We start from the raw sequence: 25,368 nt of genomic DNA on the forward strand, positions 1-25,368 counted from the left end.
TGTACCACTATAAGAGAAAATGTGTATAAAATGATGTATAGATGGTATTTAACACCAAAAAAGTTAGCAAATGGTAATAGTCAAATGTCAGATAAGTGTTGGAAGTGTAAGAAACGTGAAGGTTCTTTTTATCATATGCGGTGGACTTGTGAAAAAGCTAAACAATTCTGTGGAGAAATTGTAGAGGTTATGTCAGATATCTTACAGAAAAAATGTGATTAAGAACCCAGAATTGTTGTTATTAAGTATGAACCTAGAAGAATTTGATAGAATGGATAGAACAATGGTGTTCTATATGATTACTGCGGCTAGGATGTCCTATGCAACAGTTGTGGAAGACTCAAGAGATACCATCAGTGGAAGATTGGATTTTGAAATTACTAAATATGGCAGAAATGGACAAGCTAACAAGGAAGTTGAAAGAACAAGATACTGTGGAATATGCTATGAGTTGGGAGAAACTTAAGAACTATGTGGAAAAAAAGTGGGACATGAAAGGCAAAATGTGGTCTTTGGATAGTTGTTAAGAGGGGAGAAGAGATCTTTACTTTATATTAGTTAGAGGTGAAAATATGAATAGTATATAAGTAAGAATGATATAGTATATTTTATGTTATAATCTTGAAAGTAATATTAGAGACTTATTATAAACATGGTAGATATAGATATGTTATACTATATATTATAATTAATTAGAAATTAATATTATAGGAGATAGTGATGTAATATAGATGAAGGGAATGGAAAACTGTTGGAAGTCAACTGAAAAGGGGGGGGAATGGGTGGGAGTGATATAATGTGATGGATATTGATATTGAATATTATGATTTGTGTGTACTGACCCATCCAATTAAAATTTTTGATGCAAAAAAAAAGAAAAGGGCAGAGAGCTGTTTCAGTTTAGTTCAAAGTTAAATCTGCAGCTAATGAAATACATTCAAATTTGAGCTCAGCCAGCACAGGCCTTCCACTGGTTTCAATTGCCATGCAACAGTGGACTTTGAAAAGAGGACTCATGTACTCCTAGCAGCAGCTTCCTGTACTTTTTGAACAGAGAGCTTAGATAATGTCAAAAAATGTCACAGATATCTGTAGTGTGCTGCTTTATTACAGATGTAGAGGAAAGTAGAAACTGGTGCTCATTACAGAATGCAAGATTTCATTCCTACATTCTTTACTGGAGAAGAGAGGGTAGGGGAGAGACCACATTGGCTATAACCAAGTATAAATATTTCAAAAGTCTCTTGGGTAGTAAACAATGCTTATCCTAAAACACTCCACAGATCATTTATATCAGGATGTGAAAGAGCTCCCCCCCCCCTTTATCCTCCTCTTCCAGGTCAAGTTTGGCATTCAGTTGTTAATGTGCTATGTAGTTAAGAGCCACAGTGCCTAGCAGGTGGCCTGAGGCTTCTCTGTCAGCTTGTTTGTCATGTGCTGGAGGAACACCCGAAAGCCATTCACAGAATTCTGAGGTTTGGAATGCTTGAATACAGCTTTATGGCTCCATGCAGCAAATAAATACCAGTGACCTTTTCAGAAAAGGAAACTTTATAACAGAGATGCACACACGCACATTTGCATGCCTTTGTACTGTCAGCAAATGGAAGCAGATGGCTGGAAATATTTAAGCCTAATGTCTCTCCTTGTCGTTGCAAGAGCCCTTCTATATGAGGAAGGACTCAGAAGAAACATCAGAAGAAATAAAACTAGCTGAAGCTTAGGTCAAAACACAGTCCAAAGTTTTTGTTTCTTTACATACACACACAAAAGGCGTGTGCACTGGGAAAATTTCCATTTCAGTTTTGAATCCAAGGTTTCCAAACAAACTATGCATCATTATTGGGGTTTTTTTCCAGATGGAGAGTTGTTAGTTTAGATCTAATCCAGTTGGGGTTTTTGTTACCATGAGTTTTGGCCCTATTCTTTTCAATGAGGCCTTTGGGGCTCTCTGGGGCAGCTGTTTTTGCTCAGCTTTCTACTGAAAAATGGAATGTTCTCCCATTAATCACCACCAGTCCCCATCATCCAAGGGCAGGGAGGCAAGCAGCACGATTGTCTAACACACACACACACACACACACACACACACACGGCTAAATAGACCTGTGTTTTTTCCCATAAGCTTTCCTTTTACTGTGGGCTGTTTCAAAAAACTGTTTTTGAAAAGGCAGAGAAGGACAATGACTTGCAGGGGGCTTGACTTAAGCTTGCTGTGGAGAATTTTTAAACATTGTTTTGGCAGATGTTGGAGGGTGGAGAAGCATGCCCAAACAGGTCTACACAGATGTAAGTCCCATGTTATTCAATAGTGCTTACACCTAGGAAAGTTTCTTTAGAAATGCAGCCTATGATTGAAATCTTTCAGAGCTTTTATCAAGTTTGATTTTTTGAACAGACCACTCGCACATACACCTGCCCACAAGGGCACTTTTTCTCACAGCGACCAACTGTCCAAATGCCCTGTTGGGGATGGAAGAGAAAGACTAGTGCCCAGGTAGTTCTGTAAAAAAAAAAAAAGCACATCCCCCCTTCCAAATCCTTCCACAGCCAGTGGGCAGGATGGGGTATCCCCTTGTGAGGACCAGATTGGCAGGGAGACAATGTCATTGCCCAGGTAGTACCAGAGAAAAAAAAGATGCACTCATGCACATTGCTCACATTTTCCCATTCCTGCAGCTGGAGTTAATTAATAATATAAGGGCTCTCTCCCCTTGTGTTCCAATTGGTGAATGCTGTTAAGGAAAACAAAGTTCTGCTGTGCCAGTCCAGTCCCTGCCTGCTGCTGCCACTATGTGGTAAGAAACAAAAAAAATGCACAAACTTTTCCATGGGGTGGTGTCATTATAATTTGGTTTCCCGGATTTGGTTCACTGTTTTGGAAGCTGCTTTAACAACATTAAATAGCATTTTCATGTATATTTCTGGCTTGTTTGTTTCATTTTGCACACCCCTAATCATTAGTTGGGTTGCTAGACCTCTGAGCGATAGCGGGAGACAAATAAAAACTAAAATTGTTGCCAGACTCTGTGTCAGTATGTCACTTCTGGTACAACCTTGGTACAATCCAGAAGTGACAAAAGGTAGCTCTAGAGAAAAACTGTGGTACTCTATGATTTTACCATAAACTTGCCAGCAATTCCAAGAAGGACCCATTGACACTTCTGGGTTGTACCCAGATGTGATGTAGTGACATCAGCAACTTGACACCTCCCAATATATTTCCACTTTTCTCAACCTTCCCACTGGTTGCCAGGCTCACCCTGGCCACCCTAAACATTAGTTAGATGAGTTCTCAAAGTGATACCCAGTTTTCTATCATTAAGAGACACAAAGTCAGTCAAGTCTTAGATTGTGGGCAACTGTATCCAAATCAAGATCCAATAAGGATGTTTTTTGCAAGTCAAAGGCCTTGCTGCCCATGGTTAAAATGGGAAAATGGACATTGAGCTGGAAATGAAGGCATGAACTGGAATCTGAACTACAGCAGGCAGAAGAGCAGGGGTCCCCCTTCTTGCTGACCCTATGGGCAGTTGTAAAATTGTGAGAATGGGGAGTGGGCTCTATCACAAACTGGTGTGCTGGGATCTATCACAGAATGTTAGATGGTTGCAAGCCAAGCAGTGGAGGCAACTGTTTCTGAATGGGTGCTTCCTGCAGACACAAACCTCCTGTTCCAACAAGATGGAGGAAAGCCATAACTCACTGGCTACTTTTGGGAAGAGATGCTTTCAGGAAGAAGGAGCTTTGACTCTCAAAAGCTTATACCCTGAAAAGCTTGTTGGTCTCTAAGGTGCCACTGGGTGCAAATCCTGCTGTTCCATATTTGCAACTCATTATACATCAATACAGACTAGCCGTGGAAAACAAATGTAAACCAACAAGTTAATCAGTGGTGCCTTGGACCAGCTTACTAATGTCCTTAAACTAGGAACACCCACAAAAAAAGAAAGCAGGGAAAAGGAGGTCTCATTATATGATTCAATGATCTTGAAGTTTCTCACCACAAGAGAAGAGAAATTCAGGATTGATGTTTTGCTTGTGTGGAAGGGTGCATCATGAGATTCTCAGTTCCACTAATGCAACATATTAGGAGATCACAGAAGCATTAGATGTTTCCTGCATACTTGTTGCACAAATGCCAAATTCTGAGTTTAGCTCAGAAAAGTTGGTTGATTTTATTTAGCAAATGTATATGTCACCTCTCCAGAGATCTAGTTGACACAGCTCACAAAGTAAAAACAATACAATATCATTATTATTTTAAAAACCCATACAATTATTAATATTAAAACAAGCCATAAAAACAACATGAAGCATGCAATTCTATGCAGAGTTACTCCAGTCTAAGACCTTTGCGATAGAACAGCCCCACTGACCTATGAACACTGCCCCTTATGGCCCGCTGGGGTTCACCACTGGCTGTCCAAGAGCCAAGCTACAAGAGACAAATTACACGAGGAGGACCACATGAAGGGAGTTGCAATGTTAGCTGGGAAGCTGAGTTTTAAAAGAGATCAGAAGGCTTTGCCAATTTCCCCTCTACAGAGCCAGGGAGATCCCTGCTCAGAGGGTTTGTTAATTTCCTCTTTGACTCCAGAAGGCTCGGTTAGTTTCACCTCCCCTTCTAAGAGGCAAAGAGGAAATAAACAAACCTTCTGAGCAGCAATCTCCCTGGCTCTGCAGAGAGGGGAAATTGACAAAGCCTTCCAATCTCTTTTAAAACAGCTTCCCGGATAACATTTTGTAAATGACAGGAATATGTCCTGCTTCCTTCCCCAAGGCATCATAGATGGCTTCATCAATATCCCCAATTGCTAGTGCCTCATTTATCTTCATGGGTCCGCAGTGCGCTGGAGGAAAGAGTGCTCAATAAGGCTTAAATTTCATACCCTGTCTTTTACATACTTCCCAAGATCCACAAAAATATTTTCCCTCCCCCGGGAGAACCCATAGTTTTGGGCTGCGGCTCGATTCTGGAACCTCTCGCAGTTTATCTAGATACCTTTTTGCAGCCAGAGGTATCTAAAATCCCGTCCCATCTTAAAGACACCAGGGACTTCATTAAAATGGTCGGAAATGTCCCCGTGGAGGACAATTACGCTCTAGTCACCATGGATGTAAATTCGCTCTATACCTCTATACCACATGATTTGGCCAGGATGGTGGTGACTGATGTATTGCGTTCCAGGCAGAATCTGAAACCCAGTTCTGAATTTTTGCTTCAACTACTGGATCTTATCCTAGAAAAGAATTATTTCAGGTTTGTAGACACTTCCTTTTTTCAAGTTAAAGGAGTGGCAATGGGGTGCACGGCTGCCCCCAGCATAGCCTATTTGTTTATGGCTCAATGGGAAGCCAAATATATTTGCAATCAGTCTAATCCTTTTTATGCAAACATATGCGTATATAAGAGGTACACTGATGATTTATTTTTCCTGATTAATGAACATTTCATCGTCAATGACTTTTGTATTTGGCTTAACTCGTTGGACACTAATATCCAGTTTCCTTGGCAGAGCAGCCAGGACGAGATTAACTTTATGGACGTTACAGTCTTTAGAAGTCGTGATCAGAGGTTTAAGATACGCCCTTATAGGAAGAGCACTAACAGGAATCATAGAATCATAGAATCATAGAGTTGGAAGGGGCCATACAGACCATCTAGTCCAACCCCCTGTCTAGTGCAGGATCAGCCTAAAGCATCTCTGACAAGTATTCATCCAGCCTCTTCTTGAAAACTGCCAGTGAAGGGGAGATCACCACCTCCCTAGGCAGCTGATCCCACTTTTGAACTACTCTGACCATGAAAAAGTTTTTCCTAATATCCAGCTGGTTCCTTTCTACATGTAATTTAAGCCCATTGCTTCAGGTCCTGCTCTCTGCTGCCAACTGGAACAGCTCCCTGCCCTCCTCCAAATGACAGCCTTTCAAATACTTAAAGAGAGTAATCGTGTCCCCCCTCAATCTCCTCTTCTCCAAACTAAACATGCCCAAGGCCCTCAACCTTTCCTCGTAGGGCTCAGTCTCCAGACCCCTGATCATTCTCGTCACTCTCCTCTGCACTAGGGGTGTGCAATTCAGTATTCTGATTTGGTTAAGGTTACCAAATCAGGGCCATTTCGGGTTTTTTCACTATTACCGAAACTTTTTCTGAATACCGAAAAATTTCAGTAACACCAAAACAGAGATTGCCGAAACGATTCGGCCATTGTTTTCAATTAGAAAACCTTCTCCCGGCTTTCCGGGAGTCTGGGGGGGGGCATTTTCTGTCCGAATCACACCAAACTTGGTGGAGACCTTCTCCTAACTCTCCTCTAACTACCCGCCAAGGTTCAGAAAGATTGGACTTTGGGGGGCCATGTTATGCCCCCCCAAAACAAGGTGCCCTCATCCTCCTAAACTCTCCATGGTTCTCTTGGGGAAAAACAAGTCCTCTTTCTAAGGTGGCTTGGGGTGGCATTTTGCAAGCAAAATGCACCCAACTTTCAGGGGAACTGCTCCCACCTGTCCTCCCACCCTCCACCATGAAAGGGCATGAAAGCAGTCTACTACTCAAAATAACACAACTCACTTCACCGTTTTTAACAGCAATTGTGTTTGGGTGATTTTCTGATTTGAAGTGAGTTGTGTTATTTTTGTGTAGTAGCTTTTATGCCCTGTTGTGCCCTCCTACTGTGTAACCTAAAGCTGTTCAAGAAATAAAGTGTTTTTGACAGGAATTGTGTTTTTGTGATTCTTTAATGTGAAGTGAGTTGTCCAAAATCCAAATCCAAATCCAATTTATTACAGCAAAAGCCAGCAATATAAAACAATATGATTACAAGCAATAAATCAATATTATCAATACAGGAAAACCACAGGCATAAAGGGATAAGAGTGAAAATGGAATAACAATAATGAAAATAGAAAAAAAAATTTATAATGTTTTTTCCACTAAGAGAAGTTTACGTTTTCTGATAGCTAAAGAGCAGAATTTGGCCACAGCATAGGTTACTGAGCTCTGAGAATCTTCTAAAAGAAATTTGCGCAGAACTTCTGGTCTAAATTCCAAATAGGATTGCAAGGGGATGAATTTAGGCAAAAGAGGTAGTATGAGGCGAGACCGTTCTTCACAATAAAATTCACAGAATAAAAGTATGTGAGTAATGTGTGTTATTTTTGTGTAAGATACTGCTGGCATGCCCTTTGGTGTGCCCCCCTCCCCAGCTGTGTAACCTATAGCTGTTAAAGAAATAAAGTGTTTTTGACAGGAATTGTGTTTTTGTGATTCTCTGATGTTAAGTGAGTTGTGTTATTTTTCTGTGTGGGGGACTGCTGGTGTAATGTTTCACAATGCTTTGCCTACTTGTACTTTGAAAGTGAGAAAATATTTTTTTAAAAACTTTATTCAGTGTGTGTTTGTGTTTTATTCTTTGTTGTGCAGTTGGTTCCCATCATAGGGAACAATGGGGCTGGCCGGCCAGCCATCTCTGTAGGTGGTGGGGGAATTTGGGAGAGGGTGTCTGTGGTTCAGGTGCTCTTTCACAGGGACAAGCTCGCACTCAGGAGTGTGGTCACCATTGTGGCACCCTTGGGCTGTGCATAATTGCCCTGGGAAAGAGAATGTAAAAGTTCCCATCACAGGAAACAATGGGGGATGATTGGCCAGCCTACTCCTGGGGTAGTGGCCGGTGTGGGAATGTTGGGGAGGGTGTCTTTGGGTCACTGTGGGGCTGTGGGGGGTGGATTTAAAAGGGGGACTGTTCCTGTGGCCATAGATGCCACATTCCATGAGTTCCTGCTGTGGGAGATTTTCCCAAAACAGGAATCAATAGAAAGTGGCTGGCCACAGGACAGGGGAGGTTAGGTTTTGGGGAGGGTGTGTGTGGTATTTGGCAGTTTGGTTGCAGGTGGACTGTGGCTGTGTCCATTGGCAGCCCCTGTCAGTCTGTGGCATCCCAGTTAGCCAGAGTCTGCTTTCTTCCCCTCTGCAAGAAGCCAAAGTCTCTTGATTTCAAAAGGTTTATTAGAAAGACAGCATTCAAGCCCAGAGGTCCACACTCTAGAACCAAGACAGTCCTAGCTGAACACAAGCTTTTTTTTTTTTTTATAATTTTTTTTATTTTTCATAACTACAAAACACTACACCAGACTATCACAAGGAAAGGGGAGAGGGAAGGGACAAAGGGGGGTGGAAAAGGAAAAAGGGGGGGAATGAACTACAAACACTAAACACTACACTTCAATGTTTCCCTTCATACTGTCATAATACAAAAATAGCTCCATAGAATAATGATGGAGTGGTTAATCATACAGAGAATAAACATTTCAAATTCTGATTAAACTTTCCTCCCCCTTCTAGGTCCCGGACGCAGTTCTCTCTGTGCAACTGCTGTTGCGATGCTCTCCTCCTCCTCCCCCCCCTCCGGCTCCTCCTTTTCTTCGTTCTTGGTGCAGCAGAGTTCTGGGTTTTTATTCTCAAAATCCTTTAGTTGATCTTCTGATAATATCTTATAGGCCTGATCTTTATATCTGAACCATATTCCTTCCGGGAATAACCATTTGTACTTTATTCCATGGTCCCTCAGAAGAGCTGCAAACTTTTTATATTTAAAACGCCGTTTCCGGACTAGAAATGGAACGTCCTTCAAAATCTTGACTTTCAAACCCATAAAGTCCAAATCCGCATTGTATGAGTTATATAGGATGGTGTCCCGAATCTTTTTAGATGAAAAGTCAATAATGATCTCACGAGGCAACTGTCGCTTTGTTGCATATTTTGAAGAAGCCCGACGGACCTCCAAAATGGCGCTTTTAACCTCTTCTTTAGTCGTCCTCGCGGGTGTCGCCAGTAGTTCCGAGACCACATCCCACAGATCCTCATTTTCCTCCTCTTTCACATTTTGGAGACGCAAAATTGTCTGCGTTCGTTCCACCTGTAGCCCGATCAGCTGGTTCTCCACCAACTTCAGCTCCTTTTTTGTAGCCTTCACAAGTGACGCACTTTCCAGAGCAGACTTTTCTGCCCCCCCCCCGCTGCTGCCTTAATGGTTTTCACCTCGCTTTCAATTAAGCCCACCCTTTGATCAGTTTCGTTCAGCTTGTCAACAAAGGGTTTTATAGCTTCCACCACCGCCCTGCGCACCAACTCTTCGAGCGACTCCCCCTTCTGCAAGGTAGCCGAGATTGACTTACCGAGAGCGGGACTTTGCTTCTTTGCTGCCATTTTGGGGGGGGGGGCGCCAACAAAATTCTGGAACTCAACGAAGGGGAAGAGCGAGTCTTCTTCAGATCAACTTCTCCTTCACAAACGCTTGTAGAACAGAAGGGATTCGCTTGTTTACAGGCTTCCGCCTGTTTCTTTTACTTGCCGTTTCTCGTTGCCCGGCGGCACTCGAGGCGCCGCGCACATCTGCCGGCCTCCATAGGGACAAACGGGCAATTCCCCCCCCCGCATTGATTTCGGGGAGTTCTTCCCGCCGCGTCCCGGACCCTGGCTCCCTCCCTGGGAGTCCTGGGGGCTAATCCTTGCGGATCAGCCGCCCGGTCAGGGTGCCCGGTCGTTTCCTCCCGGACCAGCCGAGAGGAGCGTCCGGCATGGCTGAGAAAACGAAACCGAATCCCTAGCTGAACACAAGCTTTGTTAGGAATGAGGTACAAAACAAAAGTTGTTACACATAAAACCCTCAGAACCCAGCCTCCCCCCAGAGTTCACATAGCAGGAAACTTCTCTGTGGGAAAGCTGGCCATCCAAGGTCGACTGAGAAGAAAACAGATAAGATGCAGCATCCTCTCCCATGGAAAACCGGCTCCTGGCAATCGAAGGGGCCAAGAGGGAGAAGAAGACTAAACAACTACAGAAATTAATATGGTTGCATTTCTCTAGCATAACAGACTCTGAGTTAAGAACTCTGAATATGACAGATTCTGACAGCCCCAATCCCATCTGTTTCTGCGGTGTGGAAGTCTTCCCCACAGTAGAAAGACAAAGTGGTGTGGCAGGAGAACCACCTTTGGGGGCCCCTTAAATTGGCCCCCCAAAGTGGAATCTGGTTGAGCTTTGGTGGAGGGTGGGAGGACAGGTAGGAGATGGGCCCCTGAAGTTTGGGGGCATTTTGCGTTCAAAATGCCACCCCTAGCCAGACAAGCCTCTCTTATTTCCCCCATAGGAAATAATGGAGAAAGGGGAGGCTAAGAGCATATCCCCCCTCAATCTCCTCTTCTCCAAACTAAACATTCCCAAGGCCCTCAACCTTTCCTCGTAGGGCTCAGTCTCCAGACCCCTGATCATCCTTGTTGCTCTCCTCTGCACCCTGTCAATTTTGTCCGCATCCTTTTTGAAGTGAGGCCTCCAGAACTGCACACAATACTCCAGGTGTGGCCTGACCAAGGCAGTACAGAGAGGGGCTATGACCTCCTGCGATTTCGATGCTATGGCCCCTTTGATACAACCCAGGATTGAATTAGCCTTTTTTGCCACCGCATCACACTGACTGCTCATATTCAGTTTATACAGTCCACTCTTACACCAAGATCCATTTCACATATACTACTGCCCAGAAGTGTATCCCCCATCCAGTATTTGTGCTTCCCATTTTTGTGGCCCAGATGTAATACTGTGCACTTGTCTTTGTTGAATTGCATCCTATTCACAGCTGTCCACTTCTCCAGAGTATTCAGGTCTTGTTGAATTTTAATTCTATCTTCTTGGGTGTTTGCCCAATTTGTTATCATCAGCAAATTTAATGAGTAGCCCTTCCACTCCTTCATCCAGATCATTGATAATGCTTATCTTAATTATGAGTCCTTTCACCCAGTGCATCTGAGACAGAACATTCCATATGGACAACTTTTACGTTTGAAACGCAGTTCGACCTTGAGCAAGGATTATGATCAGGGGTGCAGGGAAATGCAGACTTCATTCAAGGCAAGGGGATACCCGGATTGGATTTTTGAGACAGCCATGTCAAGGGCCTCAAGAATTTCTAGAGACAGCTTGTTTAAAAATGAAATGACACCTAGGACAGATAGAGTACACTGGTCCATTGACTATACTCCTATGTCTAAAACTATACAGGGCTCTGTCCATCGCCACTGGCCCTTAGTGGCTGACATACAGGGATGTGAGTTACCACCCAATATAGGCTACAGGAGGACCAGAAACCTTAGACATATTTTGATCCATTCTGATATCATAGAGCCTACAAATAGACAGGACAGCCCTAAGGGGAATTATAAATGCGGACACTGTTCTATATGTCCTTTAATTTTAGAGGGTGACAGCAATGAAGTACCTCCACAGAGACGAAAAATTCATCTGAAACACTTCTCAACATGTCAGACAAGTGGTGCAGTATACCTTCTCATCTGTCCATGTTCAAAAATATATGTAGGCAGCACTATGAGACCACTGCGGGTTAGAGTCCTGGAGCATATGTCAAGAATCAGGAACAATGTGGTAGATGCTCCCTTGACTCAGCATTTTTCTGAATTAAAACATGATGCCTCTGCACTTAAGGTTACAACCTTGTTTGTAGCACAGAAGGGCTCCTCTCAACATATTACTAGAGAATTGTTGAGAAGGGAAGCAAAATGGATTTATACATTGAATGCTCTGCAACCTCATGGATTGAACAATGAGCTTACTTTACAGTGCTTTTTGGGTTAAAGGAAGATTATGTTGTGGCATCATAGTCATTTCTGTGGTTGTGATATATTGTGATGAATTTGGATTTTGCCTAATGCACTATTAGAGTATCTTCTGGGAGGAAAAGCCCTACGTCTTATGACCCATATCCCTAGGGTTTGCAGTATAAATTTTACATACATTAGTTTGGGGGTTACTGCACCTTTAATTGGAACAGGATGAGCTTTAGTATATAAGCTTAAGGAAGTTGGAGTAGGTATGCAAGGTTTATTTGATCTGCGTCACCCTCCAGGTTCAGTGAAATAATGAGACTAGACATGGGTAAGCTTTTTGTAAAAATGCCTTCTGTATTCATGCAGCTTAACATTTTTGTATGCTTTGCAATGTCTTAATGTCCTTTGTATATGTTTTGTAGTGGTCCTTTACAGCCCCTGATGAAGTCCAAGTGATGAAATCTGCCATTCAGCTGGCCTCAGCTAGGGCTACCACCTTGAAGGATCTCCAGTTTGAAAAATAGGAAGATTCCTACAACAACAAGGAAGAGAAATATATTTGGAACATTGACATTATAGACTCACCTCATTTGAACTTGGAGCAATTTTCCCTGTTCCTAGAGTTGTCGGAATGGGGCTGTTAGTCCTCTGGCACAGTTTTGAGAGACATTATTGTATGAGTTACGTTGTTGTAAATTGTATTTACTGTATTTATTGTGAGCATTACTGAATATGTTTACATAGAGCACTGTCACTTTAAACACCATTTAGTATCTTCAGTGAATACACTTTCTTATTGTTCTGTTAACCCTGTGTGGTCTTTCCATTCTGTCTTCCATCATTTAGATGTTAGGCAGGCTCTCTATCTTAGAAAGTTCCAGCTTATTGAAATGTCCTCATACCTTTCATGGTTCAGGCCTTCAACTGTCACTTGGTCAATAGCTGCTACCTACAAAGGGCCAACTCTCAGCAATTTCAGCTTCCTGCTCAAGTCAGCCAAAGAGACCCTCATATCTGTGCGAAGAGGTTTTATTCTTTCCCTTTGCCCTGGGCAAGTCAAAGGGGCTGGTCAAGAAGTCTTTTTCTAGATGTTCCATGAAGAAACCTTTCTGGCATTTTAGTCTTTCATGTCTCTGTTCCTCTTCTCCTCCACCCACATCTGGAAGAGTCAGCTTCCAGCAGAAAGACTTCTGGCCACATCTATATAGCTAAAGCCCAAGGTTGAGTGCAGCTTGGAAAGTATCCCTCCCCTCCCTACCTGTTTTTAGCTAAGAGTCATTTTTTAAATTGAGGGTGAAACAAACCAAAGCTACAAATAAAAGCATTTATCCACACCCTTAACTGCATAGGGTTGCTCTGTACGCAGCCTGAAAGTATGACCATGAAACAGCTTATCAGATGATTTTCTAGTGGGGTCTTTCTTTCTTTCTTTCTTTCTTTCTTTCTTTCTTTCTTTCTTTCTTTCTCTCTCTCTCTCTCCCTCCCTCCCTCCCTCCCTCCCTCCCTCCCTCCCTCCCTCCTTCATTTGACCATGGGGCTCCCACACTTGAAAAATGTTCAGAAACCTTTTATAGAGTTTGAAAACTTACTGTCAGTTTGCACAGGATCAGTATCTTAAGACATGTTCAGGGTACATGGTATGCACAGCATGACCAGATCACGATTATGTCTGATTGGCCCTCAGTTACATTTATTGGTGTACACAGATAGTGCCACTCTGGGAGAACATTGATTCCATTACTGAAGAAGAGTAACATTGAGCCTTATGATTATTTTAATCATGTGCCCTCATTGGGAAAATTAACAACATTTTTAAAATAAGGAACATCAACTCCACATTCTATGGTACCTGACCAATGCAATTTCTGTTTGATGGGACATAGGACATGAGGTGGAAAAAGTAGGTATTGCTCATTCAGCTGATACATGCCTAGCAGAGACACTGTCAAATCAGAGGAATTTGCAGATATTACTGCCAGATAGATTTAAATTGACAGGTGTTTCTGGAATTTTGACTTTCCATCAATTATTGTGCAGTATTTACACTTCCTTGCAAAACACTGCCCAATCTCAAAGCATATGTGGGAAGGAAGAGGCAGAAACCCAGATTATGCCTCTCCCCTCAGAGATAATGAAAGAGGAATGGGGCCATATTCCCCTAGAATTCCAATCCAACTGGATCAAAATCAAAAACTTTACAAGCAGAACTTTGCTTCCCCCTGAAATCAATGAAAACAAAGAAATTGAATAGGTGTAATGAAGAAAGGGATATAACCAGAATATAATTTCTGTCTATATGCCTAGCAAAACTATGAGAAGATAAGCATGCCAAATGGATGGAGGGTTTGTAAATATTCATTGGATCTTTTTTTTAAGCACACAATTAAAGCAAGGATGCATGATAAGAAAAGTTGACCGGGGTATCGCAAATTTCACATCCATACAAAAGCTGTATAGCTGCTTTCAATAGTCTGAACATGAAGGGCCAATGCCTTTAAGGGTGAAAACACCGAGAAAAATAAAACCAGCAGTTTCACAGGGCTCTAATCTGGAGAGCCGGGTTTGATTCCCCCCTCCTCCGCTTGAAGCCAGCTGGGTGACCTTGGGCAAGTCACAGTCTCTGGAGCTCTCTCAGCCCCATCCACCTCACAGAGTGTTTTGTTGTGGGGATAATAATGGCATACTTTGTAAACCATTCTGAGTGGGTGTTAAGTTGTCCTGAAGGGCAGTATATAAATCGAATGTTGTTAATGTTGTTGTTATATCTCCAGCTTTGATCATTACTTCAAGAAGACTGCATAAACTGCCTTATGGGAGGAAAAAATGCCAATGTGAATATACCTTTATTATTAAGCATGAAGAATCACGCTGCGACCCATGAAACTAAAGATACAGTTTAAGTGGCAGAAAGGAGGGATTCTGAAAAAAAGAGTCCTTTGGGTAAGGAGGGCCATCAGAAGGACAGATGACATTTAGCTACATCCCTGTACCTCAGAAGTAATTTTGCTAATCTCTTACTCAGTTTGGGCAAGAATTGATATATAGGGCACATTGCTCTTTTTAAAAAGGTGAATTAAATTGACATCTGCAGAGATGTAGCATAATGTTGCCAGGCGCACTTTATGTGATGTCAAGAAATCTTTTTGTGTTGATGTTTAAAAACACCAAACCTTTTTGCTGAGTAGCGTTAATATCTTTTGTTTGCTCTGAATATGTCCAGTTCATTGAATGTCATTCACTGGACACATAACATTATATGCATAATCTTCTTTTCAAAACCCTTCCCACCTTTTAAAATAAGCTTCAGGCACAATGCTCATAGCTGAGATTATATTTCTCTGTCTTGTTCTTCAAGGGACTGTTTTGTCCTTGGGCAAGAAAGTTCTAAGACAGTGAGAATCATCATAGAGCACACATGGGAGAATTCAAACGACTGCTTGTTACTACTAAACGGAATCTGAATTTTAACTCCAGGACTGAAACTTATAATAAATATACACCAATATAGCCTCAAATCCTTCAGTACAATCTTACACATTGTGCAAGTGAATTGCCCCCTGGCTGTGACTAGGACATTTGAATTGAATTCACATGGATGGCCAAGTGATGGCAAGTGATTTGTCCATCACTGCATGGATGACAAGTGAATTGGGATGTATTCATTTAAATTTCTGTCTTTGTTGTCTCTGAAGGTCTGGTGAAAAAAATACCACTGGACTATAACAAAACATTAACTTCAGATATGTCAGATTGAATTCATATACATGTGCAAGCACACAGACACAAAATTATTAGTGATTGCAAACAACATCAAGTAAAGCCGAAGGCTTTCACGGCCAGAGAACGATGGTTGTTGTGGATTTTCCGGGCTGTATTGCCGTGGTCTTGGCATTGTAGTTCCTGACGTTTCGCCAGCAGCTGTGACTGGCATCTTCAGAGGTGTAGCACCAAAAGACAGATCTCTCAGTATCACAGTGTGGAAAAGAAGTTGGCAGGTAATTTATATCTACTCAGGAAGGTAGGGTTGGGAGGGTCATCCTGTAAGAGTTTCCCAGGGTATGGAATGATAATGGAGGGAGGCTTCACTGTATCCTGAGGCGGTTCTTTTGCATATGGATTGGTGCTTGATATGCTAATCTTCTCTGCAGGGCTATTGTCGGGTATAGAGTATTTTGTTAGCCTGGTGTTTTTCAGGACTGGAAACCATGCTCATTCTTAAGGTCTCTTCTTTCCTGTTGAAATTGTGCTTATGCTTATGAATTTCAATGGCTTCCCTGTGCAATCTGACGAAGTAGTTGGCAGTGTTGTCCAGTATTTTAGTGTCCTGGAATAGGATACTGTGTCCTGTTTGAGTTAGGCTATGTTTAGCCACTGCTGATTTTTCCGGATGGCCAAGTCTGCAGTGTCTTTCATGTTCTTTTATTCTTGTCTGGATGCTACGCTGTGTGGTCCCAATGTAAACTTGTCCACAGCTGCAGGGTATGCGGTATACTCCTGCAGAAGTGAGGGGGTCTCTACTGTCTTTTGCTGATTGTAGCATCTGTTGTATTTTTCCGGTGGGTCTGAATACTGCTTGAAGATTGTACTTTTTCATAAGCTTTCCCATCTGATTAGTGATTCCTTTGATATATAGCAGAAACACTTTTCCTGTGGGAGACTGTTTTTCCTTGGTTGTTTGATTTATCCTTGGTTTAATTGCTCTTCTGATTTCATTTCTGGAGTAGCCATTTGCTTGAAGTGCGTGGTTTAGATGATTAGTTTCTTTGTTGAGAAAGTGCGGTTCACATATCCATCTTGCACGGTCTACTAATGTTTTTACTAATGTTTTTATTATGCCTCTTTTCTGTCGAGGGTGATGATTGGAGTTTTTGTATAAGTACCGATCTGTGTGAGTTGGTTTTCTGTAGACCTTGTGACCTAACTGAAAGTTTGCTTTGCGGATGATCAAGGTATGTAGAAATGGAAGTTTCCCCCCGATTTCTTTCTCCATGGTAAATTGTATGTTCAGGTGGATATTGTTAAGATGGTTTAAAAACTCCATCAATTCTTCCTCTAACTGGTTGTCAGACAATGGTGGAATAAGGCTGTTACATCCTCTGGAAAAATCTGATAAATAAGTGCAATTGTGTCTTTTACCAGAACCTTAGTAAACAGGGATACAACATCAAAACTGACGAGTATGTCCTGTGGATCGAGTTTCAGAGAACTGATTTTGTTGATGAAATGTGCTGAATCTTTGAGGTAAGACATGGTTTTTCCGATGTGGTCCTGTAGAAGATTGGCCAGATGTTTAGTTAATTCATATGTCGGTGAACCAATGGCACTCACGATGGGTCGGAGTGGGATTGAATCCTTATGAATTTTAGGGAGTCCATATAGTCGTGGTGGCTGTGCTTCCATCTTGCATAGTTTTCTGTGCATGTCAGGATGAAGTGAGGAATTTTTGATCAGCGCATTTGTTAACCTGGTGATTTTGTGGGTTGGATCTCATTTTAGTTTTTTGTAGGTGGAAGGGTCCAGGAGTTCCTTAATCTTCCTTTTGTATTCTTCTGTTTTCATGATCACTGTGGCATTGCCTTTGTAAGCTGGTAGAATAATGACATCTGGATCCGCATTGAGGGTCTTGATGGCATTCCTCTCCTTGTGTGTTTTATTGCTGGTGGGAAGCTTTGGTTTTCGTAGAATCCAGGCTGTCTCTCCTCTCCTCTTATTTCCTCAGTTTCCTCCATGGGCCTGGCCCCTTGCAGGGGGCTGGACCTGAGGGAGGGGCACCTCAGGGGTGGGTGGGGCCAGCAGGTCAAGGATGGCGATGACCCATTCGAGCAGGGCCTCGCCACAGGCTTGAGAGGCATGGAGCCCCTCTCCCACCTCCAACACCGCAGCCAGGAACTCCCAGCCTTGGTTGTTCAACTCGTCCCATGAGACATGCACATCTAGCTGCTCCTTCTCAATCACCGCCCACACTGCAGCCAGAGTCAGGGAAAGTCGCTGGGCAGGGTGGGGGCCACGAGCCCAAGTGCCGGGAAGGACACCTTCCATGGACCCCTCCTCCTCGGAGGTGGAGGCCGGTCCTTCTGCACACGGCCCACTGCACACGGGGGCTGAGGAGTGGGAGGGGGCCACTGAGGCTTGTGATGGCTCCTTGAGCACCTCTGTCGAGGAGGTGTCCTGACCCAGCAGAGTCCCTCAATCACCCTCAGTCTCCACCGACACAGGGAAGTCCAGCGACTGCAGGAGAGCTGCTCTGTCTGCAGAGGTCCTCCTGGAGGGTGGCAGCTCACGTAGCTGGGTGATCACATCCCCTCCAGGTGCATGGACTGTTGAGGGCTGAGTGAATTGCTGTTGTTTGCTGCTGGTTGCTGTTGCTCTTGGTTACAAGCCCCGCCCCCTAGTGTCCTTGGGCCCTGCTGGGCTAGGCAGGAAGGCACCTTTTGAAACAAAAGGCTCCTCCTCACCAGAGGCACAAGCCTGGGGATCTGCCTGGGGGACCTGAAACTCTGCAAGTATACTGGTTCTGCTAGTACTCTATTTGGAAGGCAATCATGTCTACTGAAGCCCCCTTCGCAGCCACCTGCACCGAGTGTGCCATGTTTGTTTTCCTCCCAGAAGAGAAGATAGAATTCACTTGCCAGAAGTGTAAGCTGGTCAGAGTTTTGGAAGAAAAGGTTCAGAGCCTGGAGGAGAGGATCACCACCCTTCAGGAGATCAAGGAGGGAGAGGATTTTATTGACAACAGCCTGGGGGCTCCACACAGCGAAGAAGAGGAAAGTCAAGGAGGAGGAGAAAGAGTCGATCTCCCTTCTGAGCCTCCTCTCAGATCTACGGTACAAACCTGAAGATGTCTACGAAGAAGATGCTCTGGTTCACTTGAGCTCAAGAATCACTTTGAAGTGCTAGAGATGATGACAGAGGTGACAGTGGAAGGAGAACCACAAAGATCTGGAAGAGGGAGTGCAGAAGACATGGGGCCACATGGAAGTGGAAAAAAACGGAAGGTGGTAGATGTTGGGTACTCCTTGCTCAGGGGTATGGAACACCATGTCTCTGGGCCAGATCCCCTATTCCAAGAAATGTGTTGCTTGCCGGGAGCCAGAATTCAGGATATTACCGACCGGCTGCCAAAACTCATCAAGCCTGCTGATAAGTACCTGTTTGTGCTGATTCATGTGGGAACAAACGACACAGCTGCGAATACTGTTGCAAGAATTAAAGAGGATTATGAAGCCCTTGGAAGGCAGTTGAAGACATTGGGGGCTCAGGTGGTATTCTCTTCTATCCTTCCAGTAACAGGAAGAGGAGCACGCCAGGAGCGGACCATACTTGAGGTGAATCGATGGCTGAGATGGTGGTGCCGGCAGGAGCACTTTGGGTTCTGGGACCATGGGATAGGTTTTCTTAGAGAAGGCCTTCTAGCACATGATGGGCTTCACCTCTCAAGGGCAGGGAAGAAAACGTTTGGAACAAACCTGGAGAACTTCATCAGGAGAGCTTTAAACTGATGCCGCAAGCGGCAGAGGACGATCGACATGGCGACTTCAATGATGAAGTGAACACAGTGGGGACCCATCTGGGTAGGAAAGGTCAAACAAAGGTACAAGGCTACAAGTGTGTATATACCAATGCCCAAAGTATGGGCAATAAGAAAGAAGAGCTTGAGCTTCTATTGCAAACAGAGGGCTACGATATAGTAGGAATTACTGAGACTTGTTGGGATGATTCCCATGACTGGAATGTGCTAGTGGATGGGTATGAGTTGTTCAAGAAAAACTGGAAGTGTAGAAGAGGAGGTGGAGTGGCGTTGTATGTGAGGAGAGGGCTTGATTGTCAAGAAGTTATGGAGAATGGGGCGGACAGCCTGGTGGAAAGTATATGGGTAGAAATAAGGGGAGGAAGGACAAAGGGTATGATTGTTGGAGTCTGCTACAGACCACCTGACCAGCAAGAAGAAATGGATGCTGCCCTCTTTGAACAGATTGGTAGAGTATCCAGACATCAGAACCTTGTAATTATGGGTGACTTCAACTTCCCCAATGTGTGCTGGGAGACAGGCTCAGCAAAGCGTCATGAATCACACAATTTCGTGACCTGCCTGGCCTATAACTTCCTTTTTCAAAAGGTGGAGGAAGCTACAAGGGGTTCGGCCATACTAGACTTGATATTAACCAACAGGGAAGAATTGGTAGATGAGATGAAGGTGGTGGGGACCTTAGGGGGAAGTGACCATGTCCTTCTTGAATTCCAGTTGCTGTGGGGAGCCAAGGAAGTTCATAGCCAGACTTGTAGGTTAGATGTTCATAGGGCCAACTTCGATGAACTCAGAGGCTTGATGAGAGTCATTCCGTGGGGGAGTGTGCTGGAAGGGAAAGGAGTGAGTGAAGGGTGGGCTCTTCTCAAACATGAGCTTTTGCAAGCTCAAGCCCTCACTATCCCAGCAAGACAGAAACATGGTAAGGGCTCCAAGAAACCGATGTGGATGCACAGAACGCTCCAGAATAAGCTAAAGGAGAAAAAGGAAATGTTCAGGAAATGGAGAGAACGACAGACCTCTAAAGAGGAGTATATGAGGGTTACTAGGTACTGCAGATCAGCCATCAGAGAGGCCAAAGCTCAGTACGAGCTGGGACTAGCCAGGAGGGCTCACTACAACAAGAAAAACTTCGACAGATACATGACAAGCAAACACAAGGTAAAAGAGGCAACTGGACCACTGTTGGGAGTAGATGGAGAAACTCTGATGCAGGACAGAGAAAAAGCAGACAGGCTTAATGACTTTTTTGCCTCTGTTTTCTCCCTGAAGAACTCAGGCACATCTAGAGATAGTAGAAAATGTGGCAGGACACCTGAGTGGCTAATTGACATTGACAGAGGGGTTGTGGAGAGGCATCTGGCTGCACTGGATGAATACAAATCCCCTGGGCCGGATGGGGTGCACCCAAGAGTGCTGAAAGAACTTTCCAGAGAACTAACGTATAAGGAGATAACGCGAATAGAATTTTCTAAACTAAGAATTAAGATGCAGGAGGAGTTGTCTCCAAGTTATGACTGGTTTCAATATAGACAGATTAGAGATCTTTCTAATTCAGACTGTGTGAAGGGAGGGATAAGAATGGAGAATTCAGAATCAGAGGAGGTAATTTTGCAAGAGGATAAAAAGGAAATCTCTAAGACTTATAAAGTGTTGTTAAAATGTTTTACAGAGAACGAGACAGTCAAAGTTCAAATGGTGAAGTGGGCAATAAATTTTAACAAAGAAATAACAATGGAGGCGTGGGAATACTTGTGGAAAAATACGTTGAAGATTACGACACGCACCAACATTAAAGAGAACGTCTATAAAATGATTTATCGTTGGTATTTGACACCAAAGAAAATTGCGTTAAGGAATCTGAACATGTCTAATAAATGCTGGAAGTGCAAAAAGCATGAAGGATCTTTGTATCACATGTGGTGGACTTGTGAGGTAGCTAAGCAGTACTGGGGGGAAATAATAGAAGTAATAAGTGAGATTTTACAATTTCAAGTTAATAAAAACCCAGAACTGCTGCTACTGAACTTGGGAATGGAAGATATTCCAGCACAATATAGGACATTGTTATTTTATATGACAACAGCGGCTAGACTTTTATATGCGCAAAAATGGAAAGTACAAGAAGTGCCAACTATTGAGGATTGGATTTATAAATTGCTGTACATGGCGGAAATGGACAAAATGACAAGGAAACTGAGAGATCTCGATCCAGGACAGGTTAACACGGATTGGGAGAAGCTGAAACATTATCTGGGGAAAAAATGGAAGGTTGGAGGAGAACTGTGGCAGTTTGAAAATTACTGAAATACAATAAAAGAAGAGAGAAGTGACTTTACCGGGGGGAGGGAATTTAAACAAGGAGTTCTAAGCAATTATTTTATTTGATTACCACATATAGTAGTAAATAATAGAGGTGTCATTATAAGAATTATAAGGATATAAGTTAACTAAATATATTTCTGGCTGATAATTGTATAATAGATAAATTTTATTTTAAAAAAGGGAAAGAAGTATATAGTAACATACAGATTATAAGTTAAATTGATTGACATATATTGAATGTATATAGCGGTATAGAAGCATTTAGAAGTATGTGGAGTATGGGTCAAATTGGTTGACCCATATTGATGTGATTAAGTAAGAGAATAGTAAATGGATAAAATGTCATATTATTAAAGAATATATGCTAGAAATGTAATAGTTTTACAAGGTAAAAGGGGAAGGGAATAAAGGTAGTATTGTGTTATAACATAATATATAAGCTTAGAAAAGAATGAAAGTAGGTTTAATAGTATAAAGTAAGTTTGAAATGAGTAAGAAAAAAGATAGACAAGGGGTTGGAAAACTGTTGGAAGTCAACAAAAGGGGGGGAAAGGGAGGGGGTTAGAACTGAAATTATTTAAAGGGAAATGATTGTATGGAATATTTACATAATTTCTAATCCAATAAAAAATGTTTTTTTAAAAAAAGAACTTTCCAGAGAACTTGCAGAACCCCTGTCCATCATCTTCAAGGCCTCCTGGAGGACTGGGGATGTGCCACAAGATTGGAGAAAAGCGAATGTTATCCCAATCTTTAAGAAAGGGAGGAAGGATGACCCGGGAAACTACAGGCTGGTCAGTCTGACTTCTGTTGCTGGGAAGATATTAGAACAGATTTTAAAGGGATCAAATGGTAAGCATCTGATGGACCACTCAGTGATCCGGGGAAGTCAGCATGGTTTTGTTCCTAACAGATCTTGCCAGACCAACCTGGTTTCCTTCTTTGATTGAGTGACCAGCTTACTGGATCGGGGGAACTCTGTTGACGTGATTTAACTGGATTTCAGTAAAGCTTTTGATAAGGTCCCCCATGACATTCTGATGGGCAAACTGGAAGACTGTGGAGTAGACTATAGGACAGTTTGGTGGATAGGGAACTGGTTGGAGGACCGCACTCAAAGAGTGGTGGTCAACAGCATTTCATCAGATTGGAGGGAGGTGTCCAGTGGGGTGCTGCAGGGCTCGGTTTTGGGCCCGGTACTTTTCAATATTTTTATCAATGATCTGGATGAAGGAGTGGAAGGGCTGCTCATTACATTTGCTGATGATACCAAATTGGGAGAGGTAGCAAACACCCAAGAAGATAGAATTAAAATTCAACAAGACCTGAATACTCTGGAGAGGCTAATTCAATCCTGGGTTGTATCAAAGGGGCCATAGCATCAAAATCACAGGAGGTCATAGCCCCTCTCTATACTGCCTTGGTCAGGCCACACCTGGAGTATTGTGTGCAGTTCTGGAGGCCTCACTTCAAAATAGATGTGGACAAAATCAAGAGGGTGCAGAGGAGAGCGACAATGATCAGGGGTCTGGAGACTGAGCCCTACGAGGAAAGGCTGAGGGCCTTGGGAATGTTTAGTTTGGAGAAGAGGAGGTTGAGGGGGGACATGATTGCTCTCTTTAAATATTTGAAAGGCTGTCATTTGGAGGAGGGCAAGGAGCTGTTCCAGTTGGCAGCAGAGGGTAGGACGCGAAGCAATGGGCTTAAATTACAAGCATAAAGGTACCGGCTGGATATTAGGAAAAACTTTTTCACTGTCAGAGTAGTTCAAAAGTGGAATCAGCTGCCTAGGGAGGTGGTGAGCTCCCCTTCACTGGCAGTTTTCAAGAAGAGGCTGGATGAATACTTGTCAGAGATGGTTTAGGCTGATCCTGCACTGGGCAGGGGGTTGGACTAGATGGTCTGTATGGCCCCTTCCAACTCTATGATTTTATTCTATTCTATACCCTGCCGGATAGAGATGTGGGTGGGAAGAGGGCTCAGCGAGGGATGAGCAGCTGTCCAACATGGGCTGCCACAGGTCATCGAGCCCGGCCAGGCGCACCCACCCCATCCGCAGGTGCAGTCCACCATCCCGAGACCGGATGGTGCTGAGAAGGGCCTCGCATCTGTGGCCGAGGCCTGTGGCTATGGAGGTCCCAGCCCCTCTGGCAACAGGTCCGCAGACACATACCATGCTCAGGATCTGTTGCTCCCGACAGGATCTGTTGCTCCCGACTGGCCCGGTTGTGGCTCCTCATCGCTGACATCAGGGTCTTGCTTTGTAAGGGGGAGGGCCTTCTGATCCTGGGACCTGCTATCTGCCAGGAGGGGAACAGACCCTGCCAGCTCTGCCTCCGTATCCCTTGGGTGCAGACCCTCAGGGGCTGTGCCTGCCCATGGGAGAGGCCCCATCACAAATGCACCGCGCTCCATGTGGTCCATTCCCCCTCGCCCCCCTGAACCTGCGCATACTAACCAGGCAGGACCTCAATGCCCAGGCCGCCCACCACTGCCTCCGGAATGACTGCTCGCATGACCGCCTTTGGGCCAGGGAGCCCCTCATCAAGGGCTCACTCGTAAGGAACCCTCTGAGACATGAGGAGGTGCACCCTTGGGCCCAAAAGAATCATTCCAGCGCTTCATTGCGGAGTGAGAGGAGCGGGGAGCGTTGCCCACGGCAGAGTCCCTGTCAGCTGCCATCTGCCAGAATGCCCATCACCTAGACAGGGACTAGGCGCCCCTGTTTGTGCTCCAGGCGACGTCCTCATTGTCCACCACGAGTTCAAAAAGCAACACCTTCTCACCCTCCATCCAGTTCGCCTGGCGCTGGCTCCTGCTGCTGCTAGTGCTCTAAGCAGACATGGGGGCAGTGCCCGCTGGAATGTCCGGTCCCTGAGATAAGTTGTGGGAATCAGCCGCCTAGTCATGTGCCCACCCACTCCCTTGGCAAGATGGAGGAGAGTGCTGGGGTCCAGGATGGGGAAGGGTGGCTGGGCAGGCCCAAGCAGCAGGCAGGGAACCTGCTCCTGGTCGCCATCTGCATCATGCTGCTGCAACTGGTAGGCCTGCCATTCACAGGCGGGGGGCTAGACAATGCCATTACTATATCCATGCCTCTTTCAGGCAGAACTCCAGTCATCCCTGCCTGGTGCCCATCACTGCCACCGCGCCTCCCAGCCATCCAGGTCAGCCACCTCCTGCCAGCCTTGTATGCCCAAGCAGCCCTCAGGCACCACCGGCTCAGGCGCCACCTCCGGTTCCATACCAGGGTCCCATCCCTGTTTCTAGGTGACGTGGCATGCCTGGACTGCTTTCTCCTGGACAGGGCGCATCCAGGCTGTGTGCGAGGAGCTCGTGCCTGTTCTGCAGGGGCAATCCACCATACCCCGGGGCATCCCTGACCTCCAGAGGGTCCTGCTGTTCCTCTGCTACCTGGCTACCGGCTCCTTCCAGGGAGTGATGGCCGAGGCCTTGGAGGTCTCCCAGTCATCCGCCAGCTGCTGCCTGCATGCCTTCCTGGATGCCATAGTTGGTAAGATCCACGAGCATGTCCACTTTCCCACCTCAGAGGAAGAGTTGGCACCCATCTGGGCAGGCTTCTCCGCCTTTGCAGGCTTCCCCAATGTGATTGGTGCAGTCGACTGCACGCATGTGGCCATCTGCGCACCAAGAGAGGAACCACAGGTCTACAGGAACCGGCACAGGACCTCACTGCCCAGGCTGCCCACCCCTGCCTCTGGAATGACTGCTCACATGACCACCTCTGGGCCAGGGCGCCCTGACAGTGGTGGAATAACAGTGCAATCCTAACGGGGGCAGGGAAAGTGAATAGGAACCGAACTAAGGCTTGCAATGACACAACTGGCTCTTATGTGCACATAAATGGCCTTCCGTTGGCGGTGGCATGAGGTGCT

Source organism: Eublepharis macularius, chromosome 15 (genome assembly GCF_028583425.1).
Source record: "Eublepharis macularius isolate TG4126 chromosome 15, MPM_Emac_v1.0, whole genome shotgun sequence".
Lineage (NCBI taxonomy): Eukaryota > Metazoa > Chordata > Lepidosauria > Squamata > Eublepharidae > Eublepharis > Eublepharis macularius.